This window comes from Lithobates pipiens, unplaced genomic scaffold (assembly GCF_037356315.1).
Source record: "Lithobates pipiens isolate NorthernLeopardFrog02 unplaced genomic scaffold, aLitPip1_a1.2 Scaffold_16, whole genome shotgun sequence".
NCBI classification, from domain to species: domain Eukaryota; kingdom Metazoa; phylum Chordata; class Amphibia; order Anura; family Ranidae; genus Lithobates; species Lithobates pipiens.
In genome coordinates this window covers 367319754-367334882 of record NW_027507748.1, presented here as the reverse complement: position 1 = coordinate 367334882, position 15129 = coordinate 367319754, and the positions used below count along the sequence as shown (strand labels likewise).

The 15129-nt window shown below is 43.9% G+C and overlaps 1 protein-coding gene across 1 annotated transcript in view; it reads right to left on the bottom strand.

The window, feature by feature from the left end:
- HPCAL4 (hippocalcin like 4) overlaps positions 1-15129 on the bottom strand; it is an 89664-nt gene that overhangs the window by 17467 nt on the left and 57068 nt on the right. The gene's annotated exons all lie outside the window — the stretch shown is intronic.

Here is a 15129-nt window from a genome sequence, read left to right as displayed (position 1 = left end):
TTGCGCGGTCATGCAATGTTGTACCCAAACAAAATTTGCGTCCTTTTCTTCCCACAAATAGAGCTTTCTTTTGATGGTATTTGATTGCCTCTGCGATTTTTATTTTTTGCGATATAAACGTAAAAAGACCGCAAATTTTGAAAAAAAATGATATTTTCTACTTTTTGTTATTAGAAAAATCCAATAAACTCAATTTTAGTCATACATTTAGGCCAAAATGTATTCAGCCACATGTCTTTGGTAAAAAAAAAGTCAATAATTGTATATTTATTGGTTTGCGCAAAAGTTGTCACATCTACAAACTAAGGTACGTTTTCTGGAATTTACGCAGCTTTTAGTTTACGACTGCCTATCTCATTTCTTGAGGTGCTAAAATGGCAGGGCAGTACAAAACCCCCCCAAATGACCCCATTTTGGAAAGTAGACCCCCTAAGGAAATTGATAAGTGGCATGTTGAGCCCATTGAATATTTTATTTTTTTGCCTCAAGCGATTGAATAATGACAAAAAAAAATTTTTTTCTTTTTTTTTACACAAAGTTGTCACTAAATGATATATTGCTCACGCATGCCATGGGCATATGTGAAATGACACCCCAAAATAAATTCTGCTGCTTCTCCTGAGTACGGGGATACCACATATGTGGGACTTTTTGGGAGCCTAGCCGCGTACGGGGCCCCGAAAACCAAGCACCGCCTTCAGGCTTTCTAAGGGCGTAAATTTTTGATTTCACTTCTCACTACCTATTACAGTTTTGAAGGCCATAAAATGCCAAGATGGCACAAAACCCCCACAAATGACCCCATTTTAGAAAGTAGACACCCCAAGCTATTTGCTGAGAGGCATGTTGAGTCCATGGAAAATTTTATATTTTGCCACAAGTTGCGGAGAAATTACAAACTTTAATTTTTTTTTATTTTTTTTTTCACAAAGTTGTCACTAAATGATATATTGCTCACACATGCTATGGGCATATGTGAAATGACACCCCAAAATAAATTCTGCTGCTTCTCCTGAGTACGGGGATACCACATGTGTGGGATTTTTTGGGAGCCTAGCCGTGTACGGGGCCCCCGAAAACCAAGAACCGCCTTCAGGTTTTCTAAGGGCGTAAATATTTGACTTCACTCCTCACTACCTATTACAGTTTTGAAGGCCATAAAATGCCAAGATGGCACAAAACCCCCACAAATGACCCCATTTTAGAAAGTAGACACCCCAAGCTATGTGCTGAGAGGCATGTTGAGTCCATGGAATATTTTATATTTTGCCACAAGTTGCGGGAAAATTACAAACTTTTTTTTTTTTTTTTTTCACAAAGTTGTCACTAAATGATATATTGCTCACGCATGCCATGGGCATATGTGAAATGACACCCCAAAATAAATTCTGCTGCTTCTCCTGAGTACGGGGATACCACATATGTGGGACTTTTTGGGAGCCTAGCCGCGTACGGGGCCCCGAAAACCAAGCACCGCCTTCAGGCTTTCTAAGGGCGTTACAGTTTTGAAGGCCATAAAATGCCAAGATGGCACAACCCCCCCCCCCCAAATGACCCCATTTTGGAAAGTAGACACCCCTAAATTTAGGGGTACACTAGTGAGACTAGGTAATAAATGGCGGGTGCCCTGAAACTCTAAAAAAATAACTAACCAACCAGCGTCACCTGTAACAGTTATATGGTGATCACTGGTGAAAGGGTTAACTAGGGGGCAATCAGGGGGCTTTATGCGGTAGTATATGGAGGTCCCTGGCGCTATAAAAAGCTGCGGCGAACCTAAATACCTACCTGCCTAACTAGCGTCACCTGTGACACTAATACAGCGATCAGAAAAATGATCGCTTATTAGGCTGGGTTCACACTGGAGCGATGTGGGAACACCACGAATGCGCGGCGGGTTCCCGCATCGCATGCCTCCCGGTGGCAGTTCACACTGCCCTATGCGAACTGCTGGGAGGGTCAGTGAAATGTTAATGACACCCCCAGATCAGTTCGCATATCGCAGTGCGATCTGCAAACTCGGATCGCATGGTGTGAACACCCATGCGATCCGATTCTGCTGCGGACCAAAAAAAGGTTCCCGTGCGAGTTTGCGGCGGGTGCGACACGAATTCAGCCATACTATCTGTATGGCTGAACTCGAATCGCACAGAGATCGGATGTGATTTGCACTGCAGTGCGGTGCGAATCACATCCGTTCTCATAAACCGCTGCAATGTGAACCCAGCCTTAGTGACACTGGCGACGGGGGGTGATCACGGGGTTAAACCTTTATTGGGGGGGTTAGGGGGGTACCTTAGAACTAAAGGGGGCTAACCCTAACTGCCCTAATAGTTATTACAGTCACAAATGACACCCGCTGGGTGATCAGGGGGTTAAACCTTTATTAGGTAATAAATGGCGGGTGCCCTGAAACTCTAAAAAAATAACTAACCAACCAGCGTCACCTGTAACAGTTATATGGTGATCACTGGTGAAAGGGTTAACTAGGGGGCAATCAGGGGGCTTTATGCGGTAGTATATGGGGGTCCCTGGCGCTATAAAAAGCTGCGGCGAACCTAAATACCTACCTGCCTAACTAGCGTCACCTGTGACACTAATACAGCGATCAGAAAAACGATCGCTTATTAGGCTGGGTTCACACTGGAGTGATGCGGGAACGCCACGAATCCGCGGCGGGTTCCCGCATCGCATGCCTCCCGGCGGCAGTTCACACTGCCCTATGCGAACTGCTGGGAGTGTCAGTGAAATGTTAATGACACCCCCAGATCAGTTCGCATATCGCAGTGCGATCTGCAAACTCGGATCGCATGGTGTGAACACCCATGCGATCCGATTCTGCTGCGGACCAAAAAAAGGGTCCCGTGCGAATTTGCGGCGGGTGCGGCGGGTGTGGCGGGTGCGGCGAATGGCTGAACTCGAATCGCACAGAGATCGGATGTGATTTGCACTGCAGTGCGGTGCGAATCACATTCGTTCTCATAAACCGCTGCAATGTGAACCCAGCCTTAGTGACACTGGCGACGGGGGGTGATCACGGGGTTAAACCTTTATTGGGGGGTTAGGGGGGTACATTAGAACTAAAGGGGGCTAACCCTAACTGCCCTAACAGTTATTACAGTCACAAATGACACCAATGCAAAAAAAAAAAATGACATTGGTGTCACTGTGACTGGGGGGCAGGGGTAATTGGGGGGGTGATTGGGGGGGTGTGAGTGTGCCTGGCATGTTCTACTGTGTAGTGTCGTGTTGGTGCAACTCATCGATCCTCTCTCCTCGGTGTCGGAACGAAAAATACCGACACGGAGGAGAGATTACATCACTTCCTCTCCTGTGTTTACATTACAGGAGAGGAAGTGATGTCACGGAGCATATTCATTTGTCGGGAGCGATCGCGAGGGGGTGGCCATGAATGAATGGCCGTCCCCTCGTCCGGGATCGCTCCCGAATGAATACCGACCGCCGCGGGCACCGGGCGGGGGCCCGATCAGGCCCCCGACCCGCGGGAAGGCAGGGACGTACATGTACGCCAATATGCCTGCCCGTGCCATTCTGTCGACGTACATCATCGTGCGGCGGTCGGCAAGTGGTTAATGGGCAAAAAATTGTAGAGGAGGGGAGGGGGAATGAGGCAGACAAGCAGAACTTATTGTGGGTGACGTTCTGCTTTAAGTGTAAGCCCTTGTACACACGGTCGGACATTCCAATGGACAATGTCCGATAGGACCGTGTTGTCGGATTATCCGACAGTGTGTGGGCTCCATCGGACTGTTTCCGTCGGAGTATCCGACGGACCAAGTTTTCCAGCTGGGCTATAAAATTTTCCGACAGCATGATCCGATCGGACTTTGTCCGATCATGTGTAGAGAATTCCGATCGGACAAAGTGCCACGTATGCTCAGATCAAATTCCTAGACCAAAGCTATTGGCTACTAGCCTGAACGTAGTCCCGTCCTAACGAAATAACGTCACATTTAGTACGATCGGATTTTCTAACAACTTTGTTCCGACTGTGTGTTTGCAACAGTTTCGGACAAAATCCGTCGGACAAAATCCGTCGGACAAAATCCAACGGATTTTGTTGTCGGAATGTCCGACCATGTGTACAAGGGCTAAGGGAGACAATGCCAATGAGCTTGAAGAACATGAAAATGGATTGCTGCCTTTTCTTAAAGCCTCAGTTTTGTTATTATTATTTTTTTTTTTAAATCAGCACAAGCATGACTGGTGGCTGCTTTCCTAGTCATGAATAAGCTCTAGCAGCGCAAAATGCATTTACTGTGTTTCCTTGCACTCACAGTGTCTACTGTTGCTGTATATGGTGTTTCAAAGTTTATCAATAAAGTGGATAAATAAATAAAGTGGATGCAGTTTTCAAGTTTGCAGCCTTTTGGATCCTAATTGCATTTGTTCCACATGGCTGGACGAGCGCTTCTTGCACTAGAATATACTGGTGGTTAAAATGACTTTGTAGCAGATCCACTTGGAGCAGCAGCATTCCCATTGCGGCTGCTGTCCTAGTTTAAATCCTTCATCCTTAATACAACTGCTGCACCCAACACAGACATGTAAGGGGGCTTGTGCTTGGCTGATTGTTAGCACAAAATCATCAAGATCCCAGCCAGCTTCTTCTTGGATAGAACAGGGACCCACCACTGGAAGTTCTTAGCCTTTGTCATATAGTGCCCAACTTCATATTGTGCCCATTGGCCATCCAATGTCATTAGGCTCTATGCATTCAGCTCATGACTCCCTGTATGCCGTTTCAGAGACGGGACTGCTGCAGCTGCTCCTCTAGTTTATGTACACTTCTCCCAGGACTTCCAGGAGAATAGCGCTCACTTCAGAGAACACTTGGCCTAAAAGACCTTTTGCAACCCACTCTTAGCCTCCATCAACCATAAAGAGTCAGGATAACTATAACTGGCTCTTCTGGTTGTAGGACTACAGTGGTGTGAAAAAGTGTTTGCCCCCTTCCTCATTTCCTGTTCCTTTGCATGTTTGTCACACTTAAGTGTTTCGGAACATCAAACCAATTTAAACAATAGTCAAGGACAACACAAGTAAACACAAAATGCAATTTGTAAATGAAGGTGTTTATTATTAAAGGTGAAAAAAAATCCAAACCATCATGGCTCTGTGTGAAAAAGTGATTGCCCCCTAAACCTAATAACTGGTTGGGCCACCCTTAGCAGCAACAACTGCAACCAAGCGTTTGCGATAACGTGCAATGAGGCTTTTACAGCGTCCTGGAGGAATTTTGGCCCACTCATCTTTGCAGAATTGTCCTAATTCAGTTACATTAGAGGGTTTTCGAGCATGAACGGGCTTTTTAAGGTCATACCACAACATCTCAATAGGATTCAGGTCAGGACTTTGGCTAGGCCACTCCAAAGTCTTCATTTTGTTTTTCTTCAGCCATTCGGTGGTGGACTTGCTGGTGTGTTTAGGATCATTGTCCTGCTGCAGAACCCAAGTTCGTTTCAGCTTGAGTACACGAACAGATGGTCGGACATTCTCCTTCAGGATCTCTTGGTAGACAGCAGAATTCATAGTTCCTTTTATCACGGCAAGTCTTCCAGGTCCTGAAGCAGCAAAACAGCCCCAGACCATCACACTACCACCACCATATTTTACTGTTGGTATAATGTTCTTTTTATGAAATGCAGTGTTCCTTCTACGCCAGATATACTTGGACACACACCTTCCAAAGAGTTCCACTTTTGTCTCATCGGTCCACAGAATGTTGTCCCAAAAGTCTTGGGGATCATCAAGATGTGTTGTGGAGAAATTGAGACGAGCTTTGATGTTCTTTTTGCTCAGCAGTGGTTTTCTCCTTGGAACTCTGCCATGCAGGCCATTTTTGCCCAGTCTTTTCCTGATGGTGGAGGCATGAACGCTGACCTTAACTGAGGCAAGTGAGGCCTGCAGTTCCTTGGACGTTGTTGTGGGGTCTTTTGTGACCTCTTGGATGAGTCGTCGCTGCGCTCTTGGGGTAATTTTGGGCGGCCGGCCACTCCTGGGAAGGTTCACCACTGTTCCATGTCTTCGCCATTTGTGGATAATGGCTCTCACTGTGGTTCGCTGGATTCCCAAAGCTTTGGAAATGGCTTTGTAACCCTTTCCAGACTGATAGATCTCAATTACTTTCTTTCTCAATTGTTCCTGAATTTCTTTGGGTCTCGGCATGATGTGTAGCTTTTAAGGATCTTCTGGTGGACCTTACTGTGTCAAGCAGCTCCTATTTAAGTGATGCCTTGATTGTGAACAGGTGTGGCAATAATCAGGCCTGGGTGTGGCTAGAGAAATTGAACTCAGGTGTGGACAACCACAGTATGTTATATTATATTTTATTATGTTATAGTATGTTTTAACAAGGGGGGCAATCACTTTTTCACACATGGCCATGATGGTTTGGATTTTTTTTCACCTTTAATAATAAACACCTTCATTTACAAATTGCATTTTGTGTTTACTTGTGTTGTCCTTGACTATTGTTTAAATTGGTTTGATGTTCCGAAACACTTAAGTGTGACAAACATGCGAAGGAACAGGAAATGAGGAAGGGGCAAACACTTTTTCACACCACTGTATCTCACCCTATCCTTCTGTCTTGTCCAGGACCTTTGCGTTAGCTGACTAAATCTGCATGCTGGTGGGGTGTTTGACTCCCATGCCCCAACTGCACAAAGCCTCCCAACCTGGCTTTTATATGGGATCTGCCCACATCTATGACATCACTACAGGTAGGCTTTATCCAAAAGGGAACCTTACACCTGCTAACATAATATGCTATCACCACACTATTCTGGGACAAAGCTACCTAGTGGCAAACTATCTAACTGCACCTGCTTACAGGCACCCATCAAGAGTGCCAACTATGCCCGTCTTGTCCGCCCACCTCCTCTATTCATAAAAAATATAGCTTCCATCAATGAAAAGTGCTCTATAAATGGAAGAGGTAGAACTTTCATTAATCTCCTCTTCTTACATTCATATAGTGCTTTACATTCATAAAAAGATATAGTACAGCTTTTATGAATGGAGGAGAGGGATGAAAATCCGGTGGCAGTTTAACTGTGAAAGCACCAGAAGATTACCACTGCAGGGGTGTGAAAGTGATATGGGGGGGGGGGGGGGCAGATGATGGAAGATCTCAACTAAAACAGCAGCTACCAGCACAAGGCACACTTCTCATTAAATGTAAGTACTGTTCTATGCGCTGATTATTAAAAAGAAATAAAAAAATATTGGGTATTCTGTCTCTGATTGTTGTGAAGCGATTTATCCCTTGTGAGACCTCTATGCCTGGCCTGTATAAGATATAATTACTGAGGACAATCCTCATCAGACATTTTGAACTCACCAAATACTGATTCCATCCACAAAGGTGCTTTTATTCTGAACATCCGGTTACAGCAGATTACAGAATACAAACAGATGAATAAATTGTGGTATTTATGTGGTCAAAGGAAGATATTGTCTGTAGCTTACTATGCAGAACACATGTGCCCTGCTACATGTGGCCTGTTAGCTGCATCCATGACAGAGGAATTACAATCTCAGGAAGGGTGGAGCATTACATACAAAAGAAGTGTGTCATAACAGAAGGGAACAAAAACTTAAGAAAACAAGTGAATTACCACAAAAGGTCACTAGATGGCAGCATGTAAACTAAATATAAACATCCATAGAAAATGGTTAAAGCGGGAGTAAACCCGCTGAAATTGTTTTTTTTTCAGACCTGCAAGGGAAAAGGCATAATGAGCTAGTATGCACCGCATACTAGCTCATTATGAAATACTTACCTGAGAACGGGCCCCTATATCTCCGACCATCCACGCCGAGGGAGCTGACATGTTCCCTCAGCGTGTCTTCCGGGTATAGAGGCTTCGGCGCTGTGAGTGGCCAGAGCCACGATAATGTCACTGCCGCGCATGCGCGCAGGAGATTTCTTTCCGGCAAAGTCCGGCGTCTGCCGGGCTTTCAGCCGAAAATCCCCTGTGTGCATGCGCCGCTGCAGTCAGCGCGCATTGCGAGGGGAATATCTCCTAAAACATACAGGTTTAGGAGATTTTTTTACCTACAGGTAAGGCTTATTATAGGCTTACCTGTAGATAGAAGTAAAAAAAAAAACAGTATACAACCGCTTTAAGGAACAATCTATATAAATTCTATGCCTCGTTGGGGCGGCACATTGGGCTTTAATGTTGATAACATTGACTTGGCATATTGTGACACCATCATCATCACATATTGATTGGATAAAAAAATGGAAGAGGGTATGGCCACAATTAGACAACCAGATTTTAGAGTGGAACTCATGTCAAACATAAAATATAAATGTAATGTGTATATTTGGTGTGGCACTACAGGACACCTCCCTCTATTTTCTTTTAAAATATCTGTGTGACACTACAAAACACCTCCCTCGTATGTGCTTAAAGTGATTGTAAACCCTTTACAACCACCTTTTGCTGCAGGTAAGCCTATAATAAGGCTTACCTGTAGCTACCCTGGATATCTCCTAAACCTTCACGGTTTAGGAGATATACCCTGTATCTGAATGTTCTGACGTTATCGGTACACGCACACTGAAGCAACTGCACGTATGTGGAAGTGACGTCTTTGCGTCTCCGGACAATCGCAGTACTGGAGCCCGTGATGCCGGGAAGTAACTCCGGGAGCGATGTCGCCGGCCGGAGCAGTGTATGGGGACCGCTGCGTGGGCTTCAATCTAAGGTGAGTATTTCATGATAAGCTAGTATGCAATGCATACTAGCTCATTATGCCTTTGTCTTGCAAGTTTTTTTTTATGTTAGTGGGTTTACAATCACTTTAATATGTAGCTAAAGTCAAAACATGTTTTTTTAGTTTTGGATAAAGAAGAGAGGGATTAGAGAACACCTGTCAGTTATTATTGCTTTATGTGTGCCCGTTTACCCTCTCTATTTGTCCTGTATTCAATTATCATTAAAAGTAAAAGAAAACCTCAAATTTTGGGCTATAAACTGAAAAGTAATAGAGAGGAAATCTTCTAATAAGGACACAAGCTCTGTTGACCTGGGGTCCCCAATAGATTCCCTTAATTTGCTGGGATTTCCTCTCACTTCCTGTTTTGGCTGTAGGACAGGAAGTGAAGTCCTCCCCAATTGGACAAAGATGGCAAAAATAAACCCCACAGGGGTTATAACCCTCCCTTACTCTAAAATGGAAAAAAAAAAATATATATATATATATATATATATATATATATATATATATATATATATATATATTGTATATAACTACCTTAGTGCATTTCACATACTTTCATTATGTGCTATAAAACACCTCCCAGTATTTTAAAATATCATACAATCAATAAATATAAATAATAATTCAATATAAATAATAGTGCAATCATTTAAAAAGCCCTCAAGCCAAAAGACGGCTACCTATGGCGTGAATCGTCGCGGCTCTTTACCATGTGACCAGCTGTGTCCAATCACAGCTAATCACAGTGTCCTGATTATCAGTGCAGCCCCAACAGTGCCCACAAATGCTGCTACTCTGTTTCCATCAGTGCTGCCAATCAGTGTTGCCTGTCAGTGCTCATCGGTGTTGCCTGTCATTGCCCACCAGCAATGCCTATCAGTGCTCCCTATCAGTGCCCATCATTGCCGCCTATCACTGCTCATCAGTGCCACATATTAGTGCAGCCTTTAAGTGGTTTAAGTGCTCTTGGAATAAAGTGCCGATTTCACACACCTCCTTGAGCTATACTCACCAAAGCTCCAGGAACCCTTATATAAATGGGTCAAATGTGCTCTGTTCACCACCACTGTTCCTCTCAGGGTTTATGCTCCTTCCCTGCTGGTACTGGACCTGTGTAATCTGTCCAGGGTACCGAGATAGTCCATTGCCCCCCCCCCCTCTATTTTTGCTTTGGAGACTTTTCGTGGGGAATAGTCTCCTTGCACCCATTTATTATTGCTATTTGAATGATAGTACTCCAATTCTCTACCCTTTAGTTAGTCATTTGGATGCCTTATTGCTAATCTATCCATCTATGTTAAGGGTAAGGGCCGTTCACATTGGTCTGACATGCGCTCCGACTTCGAGAGTACATGTCGCATGACATGTCAAAATCAATGGTTCCCTATGAGAGCCACTTTAACTGGTCCTACTTGTGTTGGTCCGACTTTGAAAATGTTTACTGCACTACTTTGGCCTGACTTGGGCACAATTTCAGCCCAATGATTTGAAGTCATCTTAACTGATCCGACTTGTGGCATGCGACTTGTGCTCTAAGGATTTTGAGGGGGAATCCTACTCCAAATTTTTTTTTTAAATTGGCGTGGAGCCACCCAAGATCATACCAAACAGTTCGTCAGGTATGAATTTCGAAGTGAAACCCCAAAATCCATACAAGACCCTTAACCAAGTATGCAGCAGGGCAGGTCAGGAAAGGGTGGGACGAGCAAACGTTCTCTTCCCTGGACCATACCAGGCCACATGCCCTCAACATGAGGAGGTGAGTGCTTTGGAGTGGGGGGCTCCGCCTCTTCTCCCTCCACTTCTTCTCTCAGTTCCTTCTCCGAGGCTGGTGGCCGCTGTTGTGTCAGGTCCGGTGTCTGTCAGTTCTTATATAGCCATGGGGCAAGGCTATCTGGGGACGTCAACTGGAGACCCCCGACCCCTGTTACAAGGGACGGGGTCTCTGAGTGATGTCCTCGGATGGCCACGCCCCATGGCTATATAAGAACTGGCAGACACCGCACGTGACACATCGGAGCCAGCGTCGGAGGAGGACTGGGTCAGCGGACAAAGAAGTCATCGGTGGAGGGAGAAGAACCAGGAGAAGAAGCGGATGGAGAAGAACTGGGAGAGGAATCGGAAAGAGAAGAACTGGAGGGAGAAGAATCGGAGAGAGAAGCCTAGAGGAAGAAGACATGGAGCTAAGACAGGGGACATTCTTCATTTTTAATAAAGGACGAAAACCATCTCTTATTTTGGTGAATGGGTAGGGGTACATACTCATTCACATGGGAGGGGGGGAGCGGATCTGGGAGCCCCCTTGTGGCCAGTGTAGGAGGGGGTCACTAGCTCACCCCCCACCCTTTTATGACCTGCCGGGCTGCATGCTCAGATAAGGGCCTGGTATGGATTTTGGGGAGGGGGGGAACCACACGCCTTATTTTTTTTGGCGTATGGTTTTTCCCTCAAAATCCATACCAGACTCTTGGGGGGGGGGGGTTGTTTTTCTACATCATACATGAGGAATGTATAAACCTATATAATATATATTTTTTTCTATTCGGTTGGTACTGACAAATCTGTGTGTATAATGTAAAATTTGACAAGTCCTGTACCTATAGAATATGTGTTATCTTTTTTTGTATGTTTATTGCTTTCTCTATTCTCATTGTAGATTTGTTTTTATGACTGTGAACTAGATCTCTGAACATACAAAAACCTTTGTGGGTCCTGAAGAAGCGGAATATCCATGAAAAGCATAAACCTAATTTTGAAGGACACAGATTGCTTACCTTTGTGATGTTTCTAATGTTTATATTGTTTTAAACTGTATTTAATAAAATTGTGCCTTTTATTTACTTATGTTTTGTTGAATCATACATAAGTGACACTAGGGGTATATTTAAAGTCCCAAAACCTCCCTAACCTTCCCTTTACTATACATATCGGGATGATACCCTAAGTCAATCCACTAGTGTATGTGTAAAATGTATACTCAATTTCACACTTACTTTTCTGCTTAATTTATTAATAAATTATGTATTACATGCTGTTTATACTCAGTCACTATGAGATTCATTTTTTATATTCTGCTAAATCCTGGTTACATAGTTAAATAGTTACATAGTCAGGTTGAAAAAAAGACACAAGTTCATCCAGTTCAACCATAAAAATAAATAAATAAAAAATAATATCATGCAATCCCATATACTCAAGCCTATACCCACAGTTGATCTAGAGGAAGGCGAAAAAACCTCAGCAAAGCATGATCCAATTTGCTACAGCGGGGGAAAAAATTCCTTCCTGATCCCCCGAGAGTCAATCGGATTTACCCTGGATCAACTTTACCTATAAATGTTAGTACCCAGTTATATTATGTACATTTAGGAAAGAATCCAGGCCTTTCTTAAAGCGATCTACTAAGCTGGCCAGAACCACCTATTGAGGAAGTCTATTCCACATTTTCACAGCTCTTACTGTGAAGAAACCTTTCCATATTTGGAGATGAAATCTCTTTTCCTCTAGATGTAAAGAGTACCCCCTTGTCCTCTGTGTTGACCGTAAAGTGAATAACTGAACACCAGGTTCACTAGATGGACCCCTTATATATTTGTACACGTTGTTCATATCCCCCTTTAATCTCCTCTTCTCAAGAGTGAATAAATTCCGTTCCTCTAATCTTTCCTCATAGTTGAGCTCTTCCATGCCTCTTATCAGTTTGGTTTCCCTTCTCTGCACTTTCTCCAGTTCCCTGATATCCTTTTTGAGAACTGGTGCCCAAAACTGAACTGCATATTCCAGATGAGGTCTTAATGATTTGTACAGGTGCAAAATGATATCTCTCTCTCTGGAGTCCATTACTCGCTTGAAACAAGAAAGGACTTTGCTCGCTTTGGAAACTGCAGCTTGGCATTGCATGCTATTATTGAGCTTATGATCTACCAAAACCCCCAGATTCTTCTCCACCATCAGTCCCCCCAGTTGTACTCGCCCTAGTATGTATGACGCATTCATATACTTGGCCCCCAAGTGCATAATTGCGGTTGGGTTGAGTTTCTATGCTGAGCATTTCCTCCCTATCACATCTGAGCAGCCCATATGGCTATAGAGTGACACATGTGGGTGTATACACAATGGTAAATGACAGCCCACTCCCTCCCTCCTCCTTCATGCCTATTATCAGCTAAACACAATGGGGGTGGCATATTACATGTAGATTAACCTGATGCCGACCAGCCACCGTCATTAAAAGGCGGCAGGATGGCACAGCCATGCAAACTGCCGTAGGTGTACGTCGGCCACTTTGGGAGGAGGCGCGAGCACCCGTGGCGCAGCGCTGGAGCCGATGCACGTGGCTAGCGGCTGCGATGTCCACCGGCCACACTCATTCGCTCCAAAGAGAGCCAGAACGGGGTCCTGTCAATGTAAACAGACAGATCCCCCTACTGGCAGGGGAGGAGAGAGCGATCTGCTGTTCCTAGTGATCAGGAACAGCAATCTTTCCTCCTCCAGTCAGTCCCATCCCCCCACAGTTAGAAATACCTCCCAAGGAACCCATTTAACCCCTTGATCGCCCACTGATGTTAACCCCTTCCCTGCCAGTGATATTTTCACAGTAATCAATGCATTTTTATAGCACTGATCGCTGTATAAATGTCAGTGGTCCCAAAAAAGTGTCAAAAGTGTCCTATCTGTCCGCCACAATGTTGCAGTCCTGCTAAAAATCGCTGATCACTGCCATTACTAGTATAAAAAATAATAATAATAATAATGCCATAGTTACATCCCCTATTAGAAGCTATAACTTTTGCGCAAACCAATCAATATATGCTTATTGCGATTTGTTTACCAAAAATATGTAGAAGAATACATATTAGCCTAAACTGATGAAGAAATTATTATTTTTTATTTGTTTTTTGGATATTTATTATAGAAAGAAGTAAAAAAATACTGCATATTTACTGTGGCAGGTCGGCTCTATTGAGCAAAATCACGTACCTGTATGTGAGTACGTGCAATAGCCACTGGGTGGCGCACGTGCGCCGCTGGAGGCACGATCGCACACTGATTGGACACAGGGAATGCCAATCAGCGGGTCCGGGATTGTTGTAAACAAGGCAGATCGCCATTCTGACAGGGAAGAAGATGGAGATCTTGTGTTCCTGCTAAGCAGGAACACCGATCTCTGTCTTCATCCAGTCAGAGCAACCCAACACAGTTAAAAAGCACCTTAGGAGCACACTTAAAGGAGAAATATTGCCAAAGCTTGTTTGGCTGTACTTCTCCTGTGGATCACCGGAGTGCCAGGTCCCTGGACCAACACTCAGCTCAGCCTCTCAGCAAGCCTCTGAGAGGCTGAGCCAGATGCTCCACCCCCTCCACAGCCCAGTGCTTCATTGAGCGAGGAAAGGGCTGTGACTGAGAGTCTTCAGCTCTTTGCTCACAGAGCTATGGGAACCAAGTGATCGGCGATGTTCAATCGCTTGGTTCTCAGTGTGGAGGTGCCGGGGCACCTAGGTAAGTATGATTCTGGGGAAAAAACATACTTCTCTTTTAACCCTTTGATGGCCCCTGATGTTAACCCCCTATCAGTGTCATTAGTACAGTAACAGTGCATAGTTTTAGCACCGATCACTGTATTCATTTTACTGGTCCCCAAAAAAGTGTCAAAGTGTCAAAAGTGTCAGTTAGGTGTCTGATTTGTCCATCTGAATGTCACAGTCCCGCTAGTAAAAAAAAATAAAAATAAAAATTCTTTAAAAAATATCCTGTCGTTTGTAGACGCTATACTTTTTGAGCAAACCAATCAATATATGCCTATTGGGATTTTTTATCAGAAATATGTAGTTGAATACATATTGGCCTAAGTTGGCTTAAGTTGATGAAGAAATTTGATTTTTTTTTTATGTTTTTATTTGATATGTTTTATAGCAGAAAGTAAAAAAAAAATTTTTTTTTTCAATTTTTTTTTGTTTATAGCGCAAAAAATAAAAACTACAGAGGTGATCAAATATCATCAAAAAAAAGCTCTATTTGTGGGAAAAAAAGGACTTCAATTTTATTTGGGTACAACGTCGCACAGCTGCGCAATTGTCAGTTAAAGTAACACAGGGCCGTATCACAAAAAAATGTCCTGGTCATTAAGGGGATAAACCCTTCTAGGGCTGAAGTGGTTAAAATGATTTCAGTGCCATCATCCACATACAGAATTAGAAGGGACAATGTTAATTAAACTTTGTGTGCTTAGTATCACTTTAAGTTGAGCATCACTGATAATTTTACAGGCTTTTCGTGAGTGCTTGTACAGTTTGTATGCAGTTTTTGAGTTTTTTTGCAGGCAGGGCCAGGGGAAGGCAGGAGCGGGTGCAGGGAAGCATTTATGTTTACAGA